The sequence below is a fragment of the Rousettus aegyptiacus genome, unplaced genomic scaffold, assembly GCF_014176215.1.
Source record: "Rousettus aegyptiacus isolate mRouAeg1 unplaced genomic scaffold, mRouAeg1.p scaffold_m13_p_12, whole genome shotgun sequence".
NCBI classification, from domain to species: Eukaryota; Metazoa; Chordata; class Mammalia; order Chiroptera; family Pteropodidae; genus Rousettus; species Rousettus aegyptiacus.
Window position 1 is genome coordinate 70,512,745 of NW_023416287.1, and position 16,686 is coordinate 70,529,430.

The following is a 16,686-nucleotide window of genomic DNA, read 5'->3' on the forward strand; positions in this document are numbered from 1 at the left end:
GTTGTCGTTGAACCAGTAAGTCCTAAGATCTCACATTCTTCAAGGCAAACAAAACTTTTTCTTTCTTTCTTCCTTTCTTTCTTTCTTTCTTTCTTTCTTTCTTTCTTTCTTTCTTTCTTTCTTTCTTTCTTTCTTTCTTTCTTTCTGGCACAAACTAATCAATTGTCATAATAGAATCTCTTGGTTTATTGTTCAAACTCTTATCCTCCCATTGTGAAGAAATGAAAGTAAAAAATCTAGGAAAGTGGCAGAGTGCTACTCTGTGTCACACTTGCAGGATACATGCCATTGGAACTGATTACATTTCCCTTAGTTCCACTTGGCTTACAATATCAACCAAAGTTACAGGCGCAGCAGCCAATTCAAGACACTGCCACCTCCTGACCCTGTTTTACTTATTAGGAATTGGAAGAATGATCTATGTTTAGACTAGCCAATGTCAGGTAGAGGAAGAGGCTGTTTTCAGTGCCAGTCATTAGGTTTTCAGAAACTATAAAAATGTCCCACAATATAGGTGCTACAGAAAGAGAGAAGCAAGTAAAGGGAGATAGAAAATAGTATATCTATTTTAAAATTCAGTTTCAACACTGAATCAGATGATACAAATAGAAAATGGTAAAAAGATAATTTCTGAAAGGTTAATTCTATCTACTTTGAGTGATTGACAAAATTTATTTTGTAGACAATGGGGATGCATTGTTTTAGAGTAGAAAAATCACCCTCCTGTGGATGAATTCTATCCTCTTCAGATATATGTATATTTTTAATGAGTAGATAATAATGGAAGAAGATTCAGGAAATTTTTATGGTAATATATAAAATAACAATAATAAAAATGGAAACAAAGTTTCAGGTGTAAGAGGTGCTGTATAGATAGAATAAATAGAACTTGATAACTCATCAAGATGACTTCAGGTTTTAAGCAGGACTAACTACAAGGAAGAAATGCAGGGGAAGGGACTGCTTTGGATAGAAGATTATGAATTCAAACTGGAAATGAGTATTGCTCTATGTCATACATGCAGGACATACATAATTGAGAGAGAAAAAAAACAACTAATAGCAAGTCTTAAAAAAAAGAAACCACTGGAAGTGAAAATTTGATTAGATAAAGATTTCATAGTCCTATAACACATTAAAAACTTTCTACAAATGTGAGTTATTTTTTGCATCTTCTCATCTGTATAATGTATAATGTATATACTGCACAAGGAAAAGATTTAACTTCATAACAATTAGATGGACTAGGCATTGTATTCTATTTGGTAACTACTAAAATTTGCAGTTTTGCTTCTTATGATGCTCATCGAAATGGTTAGAATGCCTTACGCAATTCAGATTATATGCCAACAGAACTAGTAGGTTTTGTCCTTTCAGGCTATGCTCCTCTAGGACTATCACTCATGTTATAATTGTAAAATTATCAAAGGACAGATTTCTGTAAAAGTCAGCTCTTTCTCTTTGCCTGTCTTCATCACCACCCACTGTAGAAATGAGGAAAAAGGGGATTAACCCATATAAGTTCTCAGAGTTGTGGTGTGAGTTCTTTCATGCCACTTAACAGAAGTTCATGACTGATTTAGTTAGTCATCAAAACACTCAGAAAATTATTTGACCCTTTTATTGGTTAGATAGATCAATTGACCTGGAGGAAGACAGTGTCTACAAGCAAAGTCAAAATTAAGAAGTGTTAAATCAATTAGATTAGACAAAATATAATGAACATATATTCTGTGCCCTGAATATAAGGTAATTTATTTTGTACACATGAACTATTACAAACATGTTCTTTAATAGAGAGGATATAAAGAAGGTAATAATATATTTCACATTTTCACTTTAATACGAAGAAAAAGTTTAAATTTCCTACCATGTTACTTAGGGGACTATCTTACACAATAAATCACTTAATGACACTGTTTATACAACTGGGCATCTTAGTTTTATAAGTAATTGAAGGGCAGACAACTTAATTTGTGACTTTCTTAAACACCTCTTTGTACCTTTCCCCTAACACCGTGGGAGAGGACACGCTAAGCTTTCGCCAAATGTTTGTCGGAGAAAATGGAATTAGTAGTGCACCTATCTTGTGATTATTACCACTTCAGTAGCAAAAACATTAGATCTGAGAACTTCTTGTATTTATACAGTTTATAAGACAGATAATATTAATAATAATATTTTATTGATTAAAGTTGCTTCAGCTGTCACTCGATTGTCACTGAGGCAAGCTTAGACAATGGATTTGAGATAATATAGGCTATCAGCTTTAAACTGCTAGTACTAGATGGTATCTCAAAGAAGTTCTAGGAGAAGGAAAAATAGCTAGCTCTGAAAGTCTGTTCTAAATGGATCTCATATCAGTGAGATATGTGTCTTATCTATCTTAAGGTATCACAGAATTTAAGACATATCATCAATTTATTAATAATTCTTTAAGAAAAAGAGAAACACCAACACATAAAACAAATATATCAGTTATAAGACACTGCCTTCTTTCAGACTACCTATCTTTCCAAAATATCTTTAAACAAAGGTTTTTCATGTTATGTTTGCTCAGCAACCTTGTCTAGAAGGATAATACCAACATGTTACCAGTTAGTAACAGTTAAACTTAAGTTTGATTTTCCCGAAGCTCACTTCATGTCTTTTTCTATAAATATTGACCATATTTGATTCTCTGAGATCTACTGATTTGTAAAGCACATTCGGGTTTTGTAACTGATGATTTTGACCTTGGTAATGACTTTGTGTTAGATTTCACAAACCTAGACTCCAGAGCCAGTACTATTAAACCTTAAACTCACAGCACAGATGAACAAAAATAAATAAATAAAGGCCTGAGGCAGCCGCAAGGCAAGGGTGGGGGTGGGGGAAAGGCATAAGTTGATGGCATGCTTTCCTGAGTCTGGGCCATATTCAAACTCTGCTCTGCTCTGCTCACTGCCACATGCCACTGTGCTTTCCCGGCCCCCATTCGCACAACTATTGCAAATGGTATCATTTTGCAACTAATTTACTCGCTTAGTTTTGGCCATTAGTCATTCCCAATATCCTCAATCTGCAGGTAATTTTCCACATTATTAGTTACCCACCTGTCTTATTAAACCGGACTTTCTGAAACCCTGTGTGCCTGCATTTTCTGCACCTTTAGATCAAGCAAATAATTGCCCATACCTGGATGGAAGAATTTAATAGGAAGATTATAGTTGATTCCAAAAGTTAATAACTATAGCATCTGGTTTCCCTTTTTAACATTTAAATGATAAATTCAGTGTTCATGAAGGGAGAAAGAGAGAGAGAGAATGAGAGAGAGAGAGAGAAAAGGGAATAAGAATGAGTCAGTTCACCAGAGTCTAAAATCTTCTTAATCTTTTGTGGTCAGGTTAAATGTAGATGAGCAGAAGGTAGGTTTTAATCTTTCCACTAATGTACTTCAACTTTAACCCTGAGAGACCTATCTTGATTACATTAAAAGGAAGAAGCTCTTTTCATTGACAGGAAATTTAGCTTCCTGATAAGGAAGATGGCCAAGTCCTCTGTTTTCATGCAGTGTCTCTGATGTCTTTGGTTGCTCTGAATGAGAGACTACAGCTGCTTTGAGAAATCTTCAACTCATTTTCATTCACATCTCCATAAAACCATCTGCGCGGGATGTCTTTTTAAATATTGCTGGGTGAAACTCAGAATATTATTTCCTAAACCAGGTCAGGAAAATCCAGCATGAAAAACCCAAACTTTCAGCACTGAGGGCCAGGATTGCAATTTGCAAAGAGTCTAAGGAGAGCGCCTCATTTGCAATTAAATTGACATTCATTTTTATCAAAAAATAAATGTGCCTGGCCACAATATTTGCTTGGAGTTATACATTTGATTTTTTAGTCTGAAAGAAGCTCCATATTTGCCCGTAATGAAAACAGAAAGCCAATATTTTTCTAAGAATTGTCATACATGTTTTTCTTAAATGCACAATCATGGAACTCTAAGGCTCACAAGCTCTGATCTGGGATGGATAAAATAAAGATGACAATTGCACAAACTTCATATGATGGTACTTTCAAGTCTATTTAATCATCAACTTACATTTCAGAAGTCCTCGATTTTCTATTCCTCTTTTCTAGAACTTGTCTTCCTCTTCTAAAGAAAAACGTACCTTCTGATAGTGAGAAATACTCACTAGGAAAGGCAACTACTTAAAAGAGAAGAGCCCATAATGACAGTATATTTTAGGATTGCCGAATTAAAGTAAACACCAGAGATCCTATCCATCGCTCTTGTAAAATGTAGTTATTATTCCCAAGTATTGCTTGTTCCTCTGAAATTTTTCATATCATATAATTTCCAATGATGATTTTCTTTCTCATGTTACTAACTTTAATTATCTCTTTACATACCTCAACATCTGCCCAATAGGACTGTGAACTTACTCTAGGCAGAAGTCTAGACCAGGGATCTACAAACTATAGACCACACGACAATTCCAGTTGGTCATCTATTTTTGTGAATAAAGTTTTATTGAAATTCAGACACAGTCATTCATTACATATTATCTATGGTTGCCTTTGTGCTATAAGAGCAGAGTTGAATAGGTTCTGTTTAGAGCCTATTTGGCCCACAAAACCTAAAATATTTACTTCCTAGCTTTTTACAGAAAAAAGTTTGCTAATCACTGGTCTAGACTGCTTGGTATTCTTTCAACGACTAGTGTGATGTTTTTCTCCTAGGCACTCAACATGTTCTGAAAACACATTTTAAGGGTAGCCAGGCCCTAAAACACCTCCATTTCCCGAAGACACCATCATAGCCACAAGATATTAAACATTTTATTATGCTGAAGGGTTGCCTCCAATATTTAGGGAATATGGCAAAATTTTAAATCCAATCCTGGCTCAAATTGGAGAGGGGTAGTTTCCAAAACTGTTAGAAGTGACAATATCAGTATAACTTTTCAAGCCACTTTCTCTGAGTCGGCTCTCCATGTGATAAAGGGAAGGAGGGCAGAAGAACATTATGAAGATGGCTTATAATTTTTCCCTTTAGTCCTAGAAGATATCTGATACTGTCCTTGTAAGCTATTAACACTTCATCAAACTTGTCTCCATACAGGAACATTAAAAAAAAATAAAAGAGGCAGGTCTTCTATAAGACATCTTTATTTCTTTCAACCCGCACCATGCCATGTCCCTTAAAGCCTGCATGTGTACATACAGGATAGATTTACACATAGTCTAGTTATACCTAGGCCCTAATATATAAATATCTGGCAGCAATTTAATTTTTTTTGTTTGTTTGTTTCTTTCCCTGGAGACATTCTAACTTCACTGGGATGGAAAAAGAGAAAGGAAATACATCATTCAGATCCCTTCATTCAAAGCTAGTCTCAAAGTGAATGAGGACATTTTTTCAACCAAGTTCACATCACTCGTGTGAGCCTTTCTGGAATAAAATTCCAAAAGTGAGATAATCAGAGCCCTTATGGCACTAACTGCCACACTCCAGGAAAAGCAGCTACAATATTTCCAATGCCAAGGAAAACGAAGGGAATAAAAATGCTGAATTTTGGTACGTATTTTTTTGTTCAGGGGATTGTTAACCTTTATTTATTCTAACCCACAAAACTTCGAAGTTTGTTTCCTGCCTCAAAAGAGTATATGGATAATTCTCTTTTAATTATTAGACTTCAATACAACTAATATAATAACAACACATATGATCCGAGGTTGTTGGGTATTTGATTACCTGGCTGAGTACATGACACTAAAATCATTAGTTATAGGACATTGTTTAGATGTTGTTACACTGTGTGGTTTTGTTAATTGATGGTATGGGCATATGCTAGAGTTTAAGCTGTCCCTTCCCATGTCTAAGCTGCCCCTCCCCATGTTCATAGGTTTATGGGAACCAAGGAAAACCAAATATCTGCTTATCTTTCGAAGGTGCCTACATACAAGCCTCCCTCTTTAAAATAATGCCACCCTTATTTTTTTATTCTCATTCTTAGAAATCTGTTTTTTTTCCCAACTTCTTAAACTGAAGCAACCTGTAGCAAAGAAGCTTCAGACATCCTGCTAGCAGCCAAAACTGAGCAACTGTCAGCCAAAAACTGGGAGGAAAAGAACAGAACTTCAAATGAGAAGGCAGTTGTCTGGAGCCACTGGGAATCCATTGGCATGAAACCAGATCAACTAAAATCCACAGGTCTGTTTCCTGCATAAACAGGTGAAGACAGGGCTGGAAGAGGTGTGAAAATAGTTCTTCAGCCACACTTTATAATGTATGGTTCCCAAGGTGCCCTCCTACATCTGTTCTGCATTTTGGCAGGAAGGCATGCCAGGCACTGACATTCTGCAGTATAACAGGGAGTTTATATAAGGGAAAAAGTAGTGTGATCTTGCTTATTTCCTTCTTCAGTGAAAGTTAATGAAATGTAATTCTTTTAAGCTCTTTCGATTTCATTTATTTTCAAATGATTTTAATAATAGTTAGAAAAAGTAAATTAATACCATACACTTTCTCTTGGGTGGACATTTTCAGCTATAAAAAAATGCAAACTTCAAAAATGAAATTCTATTTAAATGTAAGGCTATGGGTTTACATATGCCCTATAATTTATAGTCTTTTTAAAACTATTGTAACTTGATGGAAAATGCTTCCTACTTTCTTTCATTTATTTCATGCCGACAGAGGAGAAAGAGACAGAGATAGTGACAGATACAATATCATGTGCTAAAGTTGTGTGAGGGGTTGTATGAAGTAAGCACCATGTGGCCTATGTTCCCCAGGACTATAGAATTATATAGAGTTGCAAGTGGGAGTTCCCACCAAAGTAATCACAGGAAAGATAGTCAGCAAAGGAGATACTAAAATAATGTAGATGGAAAATGATTTCAAACACAAAAAGAAACAAACAAATATGAACTAAGGCATTAGCAGTAAGGTTGGAGAAGAGAAAAATAATTCAAGAGTATTTTTTTTTGTATAAATAATACATATTAACACATGTTCATTGTAGGAAAAGTAGGTAATAGCTAAAATAAAGGGAAATTTCCATGTTTTACTCCTCGGGGTGTGGTGTGTCAGTGGGTATCTATTTTAGAATCTGTGAATGAAATAGAAATATATGACATGACTTAGAATTAAGTATGCAGGAAGAATTAGCAAAGATTTTTTTGTTATTATCATATGACCTGAGTTTTAAATACCATCAATAAAATCAGTAGGATTTTCAAGTATCATTTTGTCCTTAGTATTACAAGACCATAGTATGTATAATTTACTCTAAAGAGAAATAATAACAGTAACATCAGTGCCAATAATATCTAATACATGTTGAACATGTGCTATGTGCCAGGTACTTGGTTAAACAATTTCCTACATTGTTCCATTTAATGCTCACATTTAACCCCATGATATAGATGCTGTTTTGTTCACAGTAGATGAGATGAAAAACTTGTGGCTTAAAGTAATTTGCACAAGGATGCGTGGCTAGCAAATGGCAAGCCTTAATTGCTATGTGGTTAATACTACTTTAGAGTCCAAATCCTGAACTGTTACATTCTATGGCCTGGAATCAATATTATTTATACTGTTTCCATTTCTTTTCTTATTTTTAAAATATTATTGAGTAATTTCTTCTCAGGTACATTATAAGCTCCTACATTTCAACAACCATATTTTGTATTCATTCTCTTCTATACTTCTACCATGCCTGAGAACAGAGATTTTAAAAAATTGATCTATGATTGGCGAAATCTTGAACATGGGTTTGATACCTACAGAGAATGTTAAAATTTCAACCTTGGCATGTTATGTACTGAATAAATGTTATCATTAGTTAGCATTTTACTCCTATCACAATGCAGCACTTACTGTAATAAAAATCTAAATTTTCTGACAAATTCAATCAATAGAAATATTCAGAAAATTTGTTTCAAAGTAGGAAAGCCAAAGGATTTTGAGAAGAATTTGCTCTCACCGATCATGTCCTGTATGTAACTTCCTGGACTTTATTTTGTGATGGCCTACATAACCCAAAACTTGTAAAGGACAGTAAAGAAAGCATGGTCTCTCTTCTATGAGCCTGGTAGAGTCTCTTAAAAATGAGGGCAGTGTCCCCTGGGTACAGTGGGGCTTCTGTCCAAAGCAGAGTCACTGAAACTTATGAGAAGACAGCCAGGAGGGTGAGACTACACGAGGCTGAACATCCCATTCTGCTGATAATTGCTTTATGGATCCTGCTCTCCATGTATTCAATGACCATCATACAAGCATTCTTAACTACTGATTCATCATCATCTAATAATGAGATATATGAGATCTCTTAAGAAAATATTTATTTTGGCATAATCTCTCTGCTGGCCCTCATGCTTGGATGCCAATAGACATAGGTGATTCCTTCCCTTTGACTCATTACCCTGAAAATAAAAGTGTCATATCTAAATTCCCCCACAGGTTACTCATGTCGGCGCGTTGACTACTGCACATCTGAAAACACGCCTCGCCATCCAAGAGCCTGTCACCTCCTACCTTGATGGCAGCTGCTTGAGTTAGGAGCACACTATTTAGTAGTGAGATGCTGATGAATACTGGGGGGAACAGTGACAAGCCTAAGTGCTGTTTTACACCCCATTTAACCAAGGGAGACACATCTGTTTATTTTCTTTCAGGGGAAGTACAAGGCTTAGTTTTTGTGACAAGGTCATGAGTCCAGCCCTAGGATTCCTTGTGGAGAGATAACCAAACTTCTCCAGACACTCAATAACAGAATGCCAACTGTGAGTTCTTCAAATAGAGATCCAAGGACACAATTGTGTCTGGCTAAGATGGAACAGGCCCAAATAGAAAACAAGCATGAATAGTCCTCTTTTGTCTGCGGGCTCACAGTCTGTCCTGCTGTTAGCCCTACAGTTCTCATTTGGCAGAAAGCCATGCTCCTACTTCAGGAAGACCAATATTTTTTTCAAATGCAGAGAGGTATACCACTCTAAAGGGAGGGAAATAATATATATATATATATATATTTTTTTTTTCACATTTTGCTTAAATATGTACTTCTCAAGGATCATCTTTTTACAAAGTGCTTAGAATCCCTCACACTCAGGGCTTCATTATCCAATGGACTTTCAAGAAGTTTCAGAGTGAGGTTCTGTACCTATTGAGACTCTGAGATCAAACAGCCTGCCTTTAACTCTGACCTCCAACACGTTCCCATCTGTCATCTCTGGCAAGTCACTCCACTTTTCTGTGCCTTAATTTCCTTACCTGCAAAGTAGTAAAAATAATAGCAGCTACTTCTTAGGTTAGTATGAGAATTAAATGAGGTAGTATTGATGAAGAACTTAGAATTGTCCCTGAGATATAATTAGCTTATAAATAGTATTTTAATTATTATTATTGATAAACGCACCTATATTATTACTCAATACTTTACAAAAGTATTGTGAGTAAATAAAGTTTCCTAATCTAAAGCAGATGTTACTACTATTTGAAATAAAAGCCAGCTTAGAGTACCCCAAAATTGTTCAAAGAGAGAAAAATTTGAAGTTCCAATTATTTTTTCTGCCACTAACTCTATCTGACCCATTTTTTAGGTAATGTGAGACAATGTATTCTAAATTTAGGAAGGGGTGGAAGACTACCCTAACTAATCAAAATACTGTGTAATCCCCTCATTTGAGAATTACTCTATTTATCTGGTTATCCCTTTGAGTTATAGAGATTAATGTGAATTAATACTTGTTCAAAGAGTACTGGTTTAAGCTTTATCAATTATTTATACTAATATATGAATTACTAACTTTTTCTTCTATCAAATTTTGATAGATAAGTGAAAAAAAGCGATGCCCTTAGTGCTTATATTTAGGGACGACATAAGGTCTTCACCAGTGAAAGAAAGGGAGTGGGATTGAGAAATCCTCTTGTGAAAGAAAATTGCAAAATCTAAAAATTTGCATGGAATCAACTTTTCTCTGAAAATACTTAGTGAATGCTTTTCCTAGACATTGAACAGAGTACACTGCCCTCACAGAGTTAAAGCTGGTTACTGTACTTGAGAGAGCTATTTTTATCTTCCTGCTTCACCACAGGATCAGATGATATAATAATACCACATTCAAATGAGAGAATTCTTTAGGGTCCTTTCATCTAAGGATCTGAGGTGCTTCATAAACATTAATTAATTCTCCTAACACCTATGTGAGGAGAAAGTTCTATTTTTTGTACTAGTCAGACATGATAAAAAAAAAAAAAAATCCTATCAGCACTTAGAAACCAGGGCTGCAGAACAAGCCCAATTCTTTTGTATCAAGGAAAAAGTTCCCCTAATTGGGTCCAAGTTAAGGAAGGTGAGAAAAGGTACAGAGATGTTAAATGAGTCACAGAAAGGAGTCACAGCAAGTCGCAAATCCATGGACTCCAAAGAGAGAATGCTGAGAGTCGTCTCAGGGTGCCCTTGGTCAAATGTATCAACCTAGTGGCAGCACTGCAGAGAAACAATGTACTGAATCAAAAAAGAAAGCAAAGAGAACAAAGCTAGAGCCCATTTTAGAGCACATTATGAAATAGCTTTTCTGTAACCACCAACAGTCCTTCTGCTTTCTGAATCCTGATTATTGCTGTTGAATATAGCTTAAAAGGTTTCTCTCTTCTAATTTGTTTCCGCAGAAAATAAGAATTTTTTTGAGATCTCTCTCTCTCTCTCTCTCTCTCTCTCATTTTATTTCCTTCCTTACCTTTTGGCCTTTCTGCGGTTAATCTTATGGATTAGTAGTGTATGATAAGTACGTATAACTTTTAGAAATTTTCCTTACACTTTTTATGTATTTTAAGACAATCTCTCTTAAAAGAATGTTCAATTTTGTAGGAAATATTTGTTGCTTTCTTCTCAGCTGTGGCAGAGGTGGTTAATGCCGCTATATACATTTGTGTCTCTTAAGTGAACAAACAGAAGTGTCACGGTTCAGAATTACTACTGATAACTTTGCTTGTACTAGCTCCTACATTAGCAACTAGGCAAAAGGTGGGAGAGGAGAAATAACTCTATTCCAAGAATGAATGGGCAGGCCTAGGAGAAGATAAAAATAAATATAATATATTTTTATTCAATTTGAAACAAATGAGAACAAATCTTGGTCTTATACTTTTCATTGGCTTTTTTTCTCGTTTTCAATCAAAAGACAGTTAAGAGTTTTTAGAAGAGACTAAAGATTAAAGACCCCTAAGTTCCAGCTCACTCTGTCCATAACAAGTTATGTCCAAGTTTCTCCATTTGTTCAAAACATTATTTTATATATGTTTTTATAATTTCAACAAAGGAGCTATATTTGAAAGTAGTTAAGAATAACCATTCTATTATATACATAGAAGACAATATTAGGCGGTACAGCTATGACTTAAGCGGTTTTTTTGGTGTAAGTAAAGCAAGAACCCTGAGGCCAGGGCCACCACTTCTACAGGAAAAGAATACTAATCTCTAGTTACTATTAGATATAAAATGAATTTCCCAGCACAGGTGTCCCTACAACTATTTATTTTAATATTTGTCCTTTATGGTTCATCACAAGGAAGTGATAGCCTGTTTTGAACAGAAGGCAGCCATTGTTTTATTTATTTACGTTCCCCCCCAGCGAATACGTCAGCTATAGACTAGGGTCATTCATGTATGACCAGCCTATGTCACTTTATATCTATTGCTAACTAGAAGTAAATGTAATCAGACTCAACATGATGGATGAACGGATTATTAACTCTGGTTAGATGAAATCTCAAAACAAGGGACAGAGTTTATGGGCTACTCAGATTCCACATCAGGGCCTACCAAGTTGGTTTAGGACCCAGACTATATGATAGAAGCTCTCACCCCCTTGAGGTGTGGTGTGAATTTCTTGTTCTCAGTTTAGGTTATGTCACATAACCTTGCCCACTGACTATTCCTATGTTATACCAATATTGACTAATGCCATAAGGGAATTGGGCTAAAGTTCAAACAACTTGCAGATAAATTTCAGCTGTCTCACTTTAATTTATTTGCCCTTTCCGCTATCCATCATCTGTGGGCAGGGAGAGAACTCAAGTCACCTGAGGTACTCACGCCTTCATTAATCAACTGTGTGCAGAGTTGGGGCAAGGCAAGGGAGTTGATATCATCGGTTAGAACCACTTGTTTAATGGAGGAAGGAACATTTTCCAAATAATAGCAACAGATGGTCTCAACAGATCCAGTGCAGGATGTATATTATACTCACCTCTGATTTCATACAACCCAGTTGAGAATTGATTGAAACAGTTACTTTATAGAAGATTTTGCGCCAATGGAGGGGAATAACCAAACACTACGTAGATCTGGCCACATCCTTGTCAGGTCCGTTTCCTGATTCGTCCTTGTTCTGCTTTCACTGTAGCCCCCAACACATGTGGTCAACCTCCTAAATTTTCCAGGTCTCTTCACATCTGCATTTCACCAAATTGAGAGTTCTTTCCTCTCTTGCCTAAGTCCTGCTTCTGTAACACCAACTCTCCTGGCCTAGTACCGACCCTTTTCACTAGAATCAAGGGAAATCTCACCTGACCACCTCTGACAGTGTGTTACTTAGAACTAAGTTGTCAGATTTTAAAGCACAACTTGTGAGAAACAGTTCAGCTCAGGCTACACTGTACCCACTCAATAAATTTTTTATTCATGGACTTTTTATTTTTTCCCATCTATGTAAAATAATGTATCATCCTCTTTATCTTCATTCCACATTTTCTGTAAAAACATTCACAACACATACACACTTACAGGTATAGGGTGATCTAAAACAAGATTGATTAAAGGAAAACCTTTTTTTTAAATGTGCTGAAGCATATTTCTACTAAAAATATACAGAAATAGTATACTTAAGATTTTTTTTCTGAAGCAAAAGTGAGAGGTCACATCTTTATTACATGCTTTGCATTTGAGCACTGAAAACCCCATGATACACATTTCCAAAAAGGAAGGGTGTGGCTGGGCCAAATATAAATTTCAGTCTTCAATTTAAGGGCAAGAATTTCTTGTACCTTTTAAAACTCAGTAGCTATTGTACAGCTTTAAGAAGAGTCATGAATAAATTCTATCATTTATTTAGTGCTAACTATATCAGGCATTATGCTAAATGCTTTCTTTAGATGTTTACCATCACAATTGCACTGTAAATTATAGATGATTACATATGTTAATTATATAAATTCTATAAAATAAACCTAGAAAGTCTTAGTGTCTCCAAATATACCAGAAATAAGTTGCGATGTCAGAATTAGACTCCAACTCCTTTGACAGAAATTTCATGTTCTTTATGAATACATAAATGACGAATACACTTATTTTCCAGATAAAATTAAGAGTGATGCATTGAAGTTCTTAAAAAGCAAAGTGAAAGAATTTATTAGTATTGGTTACAATTTCCTTTCACTTTTCAATAATTGGGAAGAATTTTTATCTTTATAATATTTTATCTTTTCACTTAAATATATGAGTTTATTCATTGACTAAAACATTTTACCTTTAAATATATTCAAAGTTGACTATTTAAATTTATTGAGCTTTATTTAATGGCCTGTAATGTAGTCTATCATGTGGGCACCTCAAAAGAATTTATATTTTGAATTTGTTTGGTGATGTGGTCTACAAATGCCAATTTGATACTGAGTTGATGTTGTTTCCTTCTATATTTATGCTGATTTTTTATACACTTGTTCTTTCAATTGTTGAGAGACATATTTTATATATATGTATAGATAAACATTTGTTTTATATAAATGTAATGGAAAATAAATATGTTAAAATATACATGTACACATAAACATATTTTAATATATTTATACATAAATTATATACAATCATATATATACATATATATATAATTATAGCTTTTTAAAATTTCCTTTTCAGTCCTTTTAGTTTTAGTTTCACATATAATGTATATATGTTGATTGGTATATACACATTTAGGACTTCTATCTTTTCTTCTCTTTTGCTAATAAATTTATTTCATTCAAGTCTACTTTATCTGATGATAATATAGCCATTTCTGCTTTCTTTTGGTTAATGTTTGCAAAATAAACCTTCTTTCCTTTCTTTTACATTCAATTTGCTTATATTCTGATATTTTAAGTGAGTTTTCTATAAATAGTATATAATCGGGTTCTGTTTTTCACTCCACTCTTGCCAATCTGTCTGTCTTTTAATTGGTGTATTTAGACCATTTGCATTTAATCTAATTACTGATATGGTTTAATTTTGCCATTTTGTTTAGTTTTGTTTTCTCTTTGTTTTATCTGGTTTTTGTTTCTGTTTTATTTTTCTTGCCTTCCTACAGACAACAAATAATTTTTAGAATTGTTTTTTTAATTTATCTATAGTGTTTTAGAGTACATCTCTCTGTGTAGCTTTTTAATGATTGCACTAGGTGTTACATTATATATACATAATTTTACCAGTTCAAGTGAAGTTTAGAAATCTTACCTTCTTTTATATCTCTTTACCCTTCCCTGTTTAAAATAGAATTGTCCAAAATATTCCTTCTATATATATTTAGAACCACATTAGACATCATAATGTTTTGTGCTTTAGCCAGCAAACATAATTTGTAGAACTCAGGAAAAAAAATCAATTATATTTACCCACATTTTTGTTTACTATGTTTTCTTCCTTTCTCATGTTCCAATGCTGCTTTTTTTCTTCCAGAGATCTGCTGGTGATAAGGTTGTCTTTATCTGAGAATATCTCGATTTCCCCTTCATTCCTGAAAGATAGTGTACTTGTTATGGGATTCTGAATTGAGAGTCATCCCTTGGCATCTGCAGGACATTAGTTACAAGACTCTCAAATACCAAAATCCAGGGTTCTCAAGTCCCTTAGTCGGCCCTCTGTACTCATGGGTTTCACATCCGCAGATCTGAGATTGACTGAATACCTGGTTGCAGAACCCTAGCATACAGAGGGCTACTTATTTTTCTACACCTGTAAACTATTGTGCCACTTCTTTCAGGACTCCATGGTTTCTAATAAAAAAATCAACTACAGCTGAATTGTTTTTTCTCCTATTGGTAGAAATACCATTATTTGTTTTCTCTGCTTGCTTTCAAGTATATTTTCTTTGTCTTTAGTTTTCAGAAGTTTAATTATGATGTATCTTGGCTTGGATTTCCTTGAGTTTATTTCATTTGGGATTTACTTATTTTCTTGAATTCGTCGTTTTATGTTTCTTGCCAAATATGAGAAGTTTTCATATGTTATTTTACCACAAACTTTTTTAGCTCCACCCTCTTCTCATCTTCTGAAACTCTACTATTATGAACATTGTATCTTTTGTAATACTTCCACAGAGACTCAATCTATTTTTTTCAGTTAATTTTTGTCCTTGTTATTCAGATTGAATAATTTCTACTGTTCTTTCAGTTCATTTATTCTCTCATCTCCCTACCTCCATTCTCCTGTTGAGCCCATCCATTCAGATTTTTTAAACTATTACATTTTTTTCAATTCAAAATTTCCACTTATTTTTTCTGTATATCTTCCATTTCTTCCCGTGGATGTCTATTTTGTTTTTCATTTATTTCAAGCATGTTCATAATTGTTCATTGAAGTACTTCTATCATGACTACTTTAAAATATTTTTCTGATATGCTGACATCTGTCATCTTGATATTAGAATCCACTGATTGCCCCCCCCTTCAGTTTGAGATCTTTCTTGTTCTTTGTATAATGAGCAATAATTTTTTGTTGACATCTGGAAATTTTGCATAATATTATAAGACCCTGGGTTTTATTTAAACCTTTGTTTTAGGTGGGTATCTCTGACATTGGTCTCATAGAGGAATAGGGACACCATCTCATTGCTGACTGGCAGAAGCAGAAGCCCAGGTTTCCCCCTGTTTCTAATGCCTCACTGATGATTAGATTCTGGTTGAGTTCTTTTTAAATTCACACCTGGCATAACTGTTGATGTGTACAATTATTCACCAGATTTTCAAGTAATGACAAAACATTCACCTACTGTGTGGTTCTACTGAGATGATAAAAGATCATAGTCTGAATCAATAAATTACGCAAAAGAAAAATACTATCTTTTATCTGCACTAACATCAGGTTGTTTTAACTTAAAACTCTATTTATGAGACTATATGCTTCCTGGGATGATATATTCTATCTTCCTTTTCCTCACTGCTACCTATGCTGGTTTTCAAGGAGTTACATCTTCTGAATAGTAAAAAATGACAACAAGGGGAGAGCAGCACAATGTACACTCAGAAAAGCAAGTACCAGAAATAACATCTGCCAATTTTTCTTTTTGGCACAAACCTTGCCTTTATCCACTATGGACAGAAACTTTCTGAGACATAAATTTCTCCATATCTTTTTACTGGTGTACATACATACTATTTCAGAAATGTATCATAAGTAGCCCTCAACAATTTTCTTAATCTAGTTTTTCAATTCTTATTCACCAGTTCTGGGAGTAGGTTGTCTGCCAGTGCATGTATTTAAGCTGTAATGTAAATTTTTAAATTTCTCAATCTAATTCACTTTCCCAGTTTTTGTTTTGTTTTGTTTCATTTAAAGGAAGTTAAGAACATCTGCACCAGACAAAATTATTCAAATGTCATTTTTAACTTAAATAAATAATTCCTGATGCAACAAAATGTCATGTCATACTGATAAAGAGT